Source organism: Agrilus planipennis, unplaced genomic scaffold (genome assembly GCF_000699045.2).
Source record: "Agrilus planipennis isolate EAB-ADULT unplaced genomic scaffold, Apla_2.0 scaffold256, whole genome shotgun sequence".
Lineage (NCBI taxonomy): Eukaryota > Metazoa > Arthropoda > Insecta > Coleoptera > Buprestidae > Agrilus > Agrilus planipennis.
In genome coordinates, this window is record NW_020439045.1 from 320,894 (window position 1) to 327,028 (window position 6,135).

At 28.8% G+C, this 6,135-nt stretch overlaps 1 long non-coding RNA gene across 1 annotated transcript in view; it reads right to left on the reverse strand.

Annotated features, from left to right (window-relative positions):
• Positions 1-86: 86 nt before the first annotated feature.
• The window catches only part of LOC108741199, a 14,251-nt gene continuing 8,202 nt past the window's right edge, over positions 87-6,135 (reverse strand). The window contains exons 4-5 of the long non-coding RNA XR_001938470.2: positions 899-1,149; positions 87-449 (exon numbers count right to left, since the gene is read on the reverse strand). This is a non-coding gene — a long non-coding RNA (uncharacterized LOC108741199). The remainder of the gene's footprint in view (positions 450-898; positions 1,150-6,135) is intronic.

Sequence of the window (6,135 nt, forward strand, 5' to 3'; positions counted from 1 at the left end):
ATATTTTAAAGTACGATAAATTATTTATATTTATGTATATATAATATCAATAATAAATGAAAGACGAAATCCTCTTCTGAAGTTGTTTATTTTTTTAATTGCAGCATAGTAAAACTAATAGACGATATTCACATAACACTTATAAAATAGTTTTTGATGCAATGAAATAAAATAAAATACTGCGTTAATTAAACTTTTAATTAACAATTAAAAAACAATTGAACCATCAGAGTTTAAAACGAAAAATAGTAGACAATTCGATTCTCTTTATGGTATAATCATCTTCAAGTAAATAAGCAACGATATTTTCATTGCAAATATAATTAATTTAAATTTGCCCAAATACTTCAACTAAGTTGGCTGTGAATTTTAACTTTCGCTTCTCCTCTCTGGTTCATTGGTCGGAAATGGCCTTTTCAAGTGACGCTACTATTGAGGAAACATTAATCCTGAAAAGTTTTACAAATTATAAAAGTAAAAGGGCACAAACCTAAAGAATATTTCTCAAAACGGGTTCATTTGATGGCCCACTACGTAAGGTATGTATTCTGTTAATTCGCTTCCAAAGGATTTTCGTTATTTTTTAAAATAAGTAACTTTTGTAACCACGCCAAATTAAAAAAGAAAGAAAAAACGATAAATATAAACCCGATACGATTTTAAATTCATTTACATTAACTAAACTGCAATACTCCAACAATATTTTACGTGAATTTGCAGAGAATAATTTCATAACAAAAAAATTTGGTACCTGGCCCTCGTAACAAATGCAAATAAAACTTAAAACAAATTCACTTGCTTTCCATAAAACAAAAGTATCTTGAACAAATGAAAGTGTTCTAATGTCGTCTATTAAAACGCTTTACAAGATAAAAATTTGTCTTTATTTGGTACTTACCCATAAAACAGCTAAAAACTTTTCACCAGTACGTAGATGAAAATTTATCATTAATTTTCTCCTTGGTATCCTATTATATTCATTTCTGAAAGATTTCCCGTGTTTTTACAGCAGATAATTGAAATGGAAATGAGGGTGTTCAATGCCAATGCTTCTTCGACACAAGGATACTATCCACACACATGGACTGGAATAATTTCACCATTACAGAATTCTCCTTAGTACAAGGGAATTAGAACCTTCTTGGATCTCTAAGGAGGTGAGAATTTGAATTGCATAAATAGTTTTAATAATAATAAATGAGCATATTAGAGTTCATTTAACTTTACGCTTCATTATTCAACTGTTTTTAAAAAATAAACAAAACCTGAATAATAAATCAAAACAGAAGAATATCAGTTACATCAATTGTTTAAACAACATATTAACTGACGATAATGATGAAATAAGTAGCAATGAAGAAAGTCAAAATTAAATAAATTTTGCTGATAACTAAAAATAAGCAATAAACAACTCAAAACTATTACAAAAAGAATTAAGTACATCAACATGACCTATGAAAATAAAATTCCATATGAAAATGTTTAGAAATATAAAGTGCATTTTCACAACCAAGGTATCATCTTCAATCTCAATTTTACGTTTCTGGACGCTAATATATTTGGAATTTTGAGAATTAGTGTTTTTAGATTAGTTCCTCGAAAGTCCTTTTGATTTTCTTGCAACAAATAAGTCTCAATTGACCACGCAAGAGCAATTTGTTTACAAAATATTTATTTCTTTACTTATGCTTTTTTTATGTATTTCGATGTTTATTCATTAAAGTTACTGTAAGTGGTAGGTTCATGAGGTGGTAAAGAAAGTGTAACAACTTTATTACACATTATTTGTGGATTTTTGTATTATTAAACATTTAGAGAAACTTAAAAAAAAAAAACAGAAAAATTAACAGAAATATATATCTTATAGCTTTGATGCGATAATTTAATGTAAAAACAAACCAAATTGATAAATAATGATTTACGACTGGTTTAACTTCATCCTCCTATCTGAAATTTAACTTCAAATGTTTTTCTAACGAGAGAAAAGCTTCACTTGTTTAAATTTAAAAAGTTTCGCGCCTACAATCGCAAAGGTTGGCTTTGAAAACGAAAAGTTTAATGCTCGTCTCTGATTGGCCGGACAATAATGCATCTTTCCTGTGTGGCTATTCTTTTAGAAATGTCTTCTCAAAATAAGCTCTTGTAATTTTTGGAAATTTCTTATAGTAAAAGTGTTAAGATTTAAAAACTTTTTATCAAAACGCGTTCTTTTAATGGTCCATTACAGGAGGTACGTATTTTTTTATTTCGCCCCCAAACGATTTTCGTTATTTTTTGAGATAGTTTCAATAATGTAGCCCACGCCGTGATAAATATTAAAAATGATAAAACTTGTAAATATCATGTTGATACCCAACTAAATTCGTTAGTTTCTGCAAACTTGCATTATTACAAGAAGTTTTTTCATATATTTGTTGGCAGTAGAACGATAATTTAATATTTTGATATCTGGACATCTTCGTAATAGTCCAATACAAATCCAACCAAATTACAAGCACTTGGTTACACAAGCCTTTTATAATTGTCATGTACAACAGGCTTTTAGTGGTTGTTTTAGTTACTTGAAGTTAGAATTTTGTAAAATTACTGTTTTGAATAATAACCTGAAGCACGGAGAACTTTTGTTATATTTTGTTTCAAATTCACTTGTTTTACCTAAAACAAAAGCATACAAAGCAGTATCATTAACAAGAGAATATCTTCTAACGTCAAGTATTAAAACAATTTGTAAAATGGCAATTTGTTTTTCTTTGATACCTATAGCACAATCGAAAACCTCACAGAGGTATAAAACTGTTAATTTTTCATTAATTTTCCACTTGCTATCTATAAAATCGATTGCTAAGACATTGTGTATGTTTTTACAGTATTTGGAATGGAAATTAGAGTTTTCAATGCTAAGACTTCTTCATCATAATATCTTCGAGTACCTACACAAACTGTCTAGAAGTATTTCATCAGCAGGACCTTCAAAACCTCCTTCAATGCAAAGAAAATAAGATTTTCTTGTATTTTCATCGAAGCTTTCACCAACTTTCATAACTTAATAAGGTACGACTGCTACAGAATTGTTGATTTTTATAATACATGAATCCATTTGTTTTTCTTTTAACTTTACACTTCCTATATGTGTAACTAATGATAACTTTTCATTAATTTTGCACTTGCTATCTTATAAAATCGATTGCTAAGACGTTTTTGTGTTTTTACAGTATTTGGAGTGAAAATTAAGAGTTTTTGATGCTAAGACTTCTTCAACATAATATCTTCATACCCACACGAATCAACTAGAAGTATTTTATCTACAGGACCTTCAAAACCTCCTTCAATGCAAAGAAAATAGGATTTTCTTGCATTTCTATCGAGGTTTCCATCAACTTTAATAAATTAATAAGGTACGAATTTAACTTTCCTTTAACTTTATACACTGCAACTTCGATAACCCCCCAGATATGTAACAAATGACAATTTCTCATTAATTTTCCACTTGTTACCTTATAAAATCGATTCTACATGGTAAAGAAATTAGGACTTTCTTGCATGTCCATTGATGCCAATGAGGTAAGAATTCTACACAGTTGTTAGTTTTAATAATAAATGAAAAGAAAACCATTTTCTTTTCATTTTACATTTTGCAACTCAGTTGTTTTTATAATGTAAAGTGATAAGGACGTTTCAATATGGATACAGGATACGACCAAGTGAAAATATTTACTTGTAAAAATGTTTTCTAAATGTCTCGTAAAGTAGATTTTCAGTCTTTGCTTCACTCATTTGAGGTTAGAGTTTTGTAAAATTGCTCACTTGAACAATAACACGAAATACGAGAATTTTGTTATATTTTGCCTCAAATTCATTTGTTTTACATAAAACAAAGGCATACAGAGCAGTGTCATCAACAAAAGAAGGTATTCTTATGTCAACTGTTAAAATATTTTACAAAATAACTATTTGTTTTCATTTGGTATCCATAATACAGTCGAAAACTTCTCAAAAGTATTAAAATGTCAAGTTTTCATCAACTTTAGGCTTTCTATATTATAAAACCGTATCTTACGACATTTTCTTGTTTTTGTATTAATTTGAAGGGAATGAGAGTCCTTAATACTAACATTCCTTCAACATATTACCAATACTCACACAGACGGGTTACAATATAAAGCATATCAACATAAAACAGTAAAACTAAATTATAATTAATTAACTATTTAAGAGCAACTTGCATTCTTAAATTAGTTGCTGTTTTACTTGCAATTTATGTTGGTCTTCCTTTAATGCATTAGAAGGACTAATTAATATTATCTAAATGATGTTACTAGCATTTTAAAATGCAGACATTGAAGAAGTCTTTTACGTTGAGTAAAACGTTTTTCGAATGCAAATAAAAATGATTTTTACCTACTCGAATCGAATTCTAAAAAAATGTTTTCGAAATTAAATTTTAAGTCTTTTGGTGTTTATTCCTCAAAATTACTCTTATGAGTGAGTTTTGAAACTAGTAAAAAACGCTGTGCCCCCTAGTGATGAGTTATGATAATATATAATGGGTTAGTTCATCTCTTTCTACCTGTACTAAAAGATTTCACTTTTTCGTGGATTGCGCGAAAAAAAATCAGGATGGACAAGATCATCCGATTATCGATTTTATTTTAGAAGAAAAAACAAAAGAGGTAGAACAGTCTATGGCGTCAATTTTGGCGTTCGTTTCAAATTAGATAAGTAAAAAGTAAACTTATCGTTGCTAGACAAGTACCAAAGTATTTTAAATGTAGTGATTAAACTGATCAGTATAATTAAAAGTGAAATAACACTGCGAAAAGTTACAAAAAGAATACATGTTTGGGTTTGGCAAATGCTTGTACCTACTCGTAGCTATTATATAAAATTGTAAGTTTTTATTTTTATTCTTATTTTCATTTCGTAGTTATTTTTCTTTTTTTTTTTTAATGTTAGCGAATTTAATGTGATTAATAATAAATAATTTTGTATTAATATTCGTCCACTTATTTATAACAATAAATAAAAATTGGTTTAATTATTCCACAGTAGGTTTTTCGCCAAGTCCTAAAGGTATAATAAGTGTTTAAAAATACTAGGTAATAACTTTAGGTTTCCATGGCTGGTGTCGTTGGTACAAGTTGGTTTTCGAGCTGCTTACGACGTCGTCCATTTGCAATCACTTAACGTTTCGAGAGATATGGTGTTCTCTTCTTTAACAGGCCATTTAAAGCAGTTTTAAGTGAAATAAATAGACAACGTGGTAGCCAGCTCGAAAATCAACCTGGTAATGTAATGGTAGCAATATTTATGTTTTTTGTGATAAATATTTAAGCAGGTGTTTCATATTTGTGATAATCGTCGAAAGCATTTACCAAGCCCCTTAAAAAAAAGCAGACACCTAATAAAATACATCAAAAAGTAGTCATTTGCAACTACTTTAATTAATTTTCAACTTCGTTTATTCAAATGTCCAAATTTTCGCGCCAACAATCGCGAAGGTTGGCTTTGAAAACGTAAAGTTTAATGCTCGTCTCTGATTGGCCGGACAATAATGGTCTTTTCAAGTGACGCTACTTTTATAGAATTTGTTTCTCGACATTAGCTCTGCAATTTTTGGAAATTTCTTATAGTAAAAGTGTAAAAATTCAATAACTTTTTATCAAAACGCGTTCTTTTAATGGTCCACTACAGGAGGTATGTATTTTTTTATTTCGCCCCCAAATGATTTTCGTTATTTTTTGAGATAAAGTTTCAATAATGTAACCCACGCCATGATCAATATTAAAATTGTGAAAAACAACGAATATATTATTGAAAACGGACTAAATTCGTTGTTTTTTTACAAAACAGCACTTCTGCAAGGTTTTTTTTTATATATTTGTTGATATTAAACTGAAAACTGAAAATTTTGATACCTAGACATCTTCGTCATGATTCAATACAAATACAACAAAACTGCAGGTTTTCGTTAATACAAATCTTTTCTAAATGTCTTGTGAAGCAGATTTTGGTTCTCTGTTTTACTGATTTGGAGTTTGAATTTTGTAAAATTACTCATTTGTCTAAGAACATGAACTAGTATTTTTGTTGTATTTTGTCTCAAATTCAGTTGCTTTACATAAAACAAAAGCATAC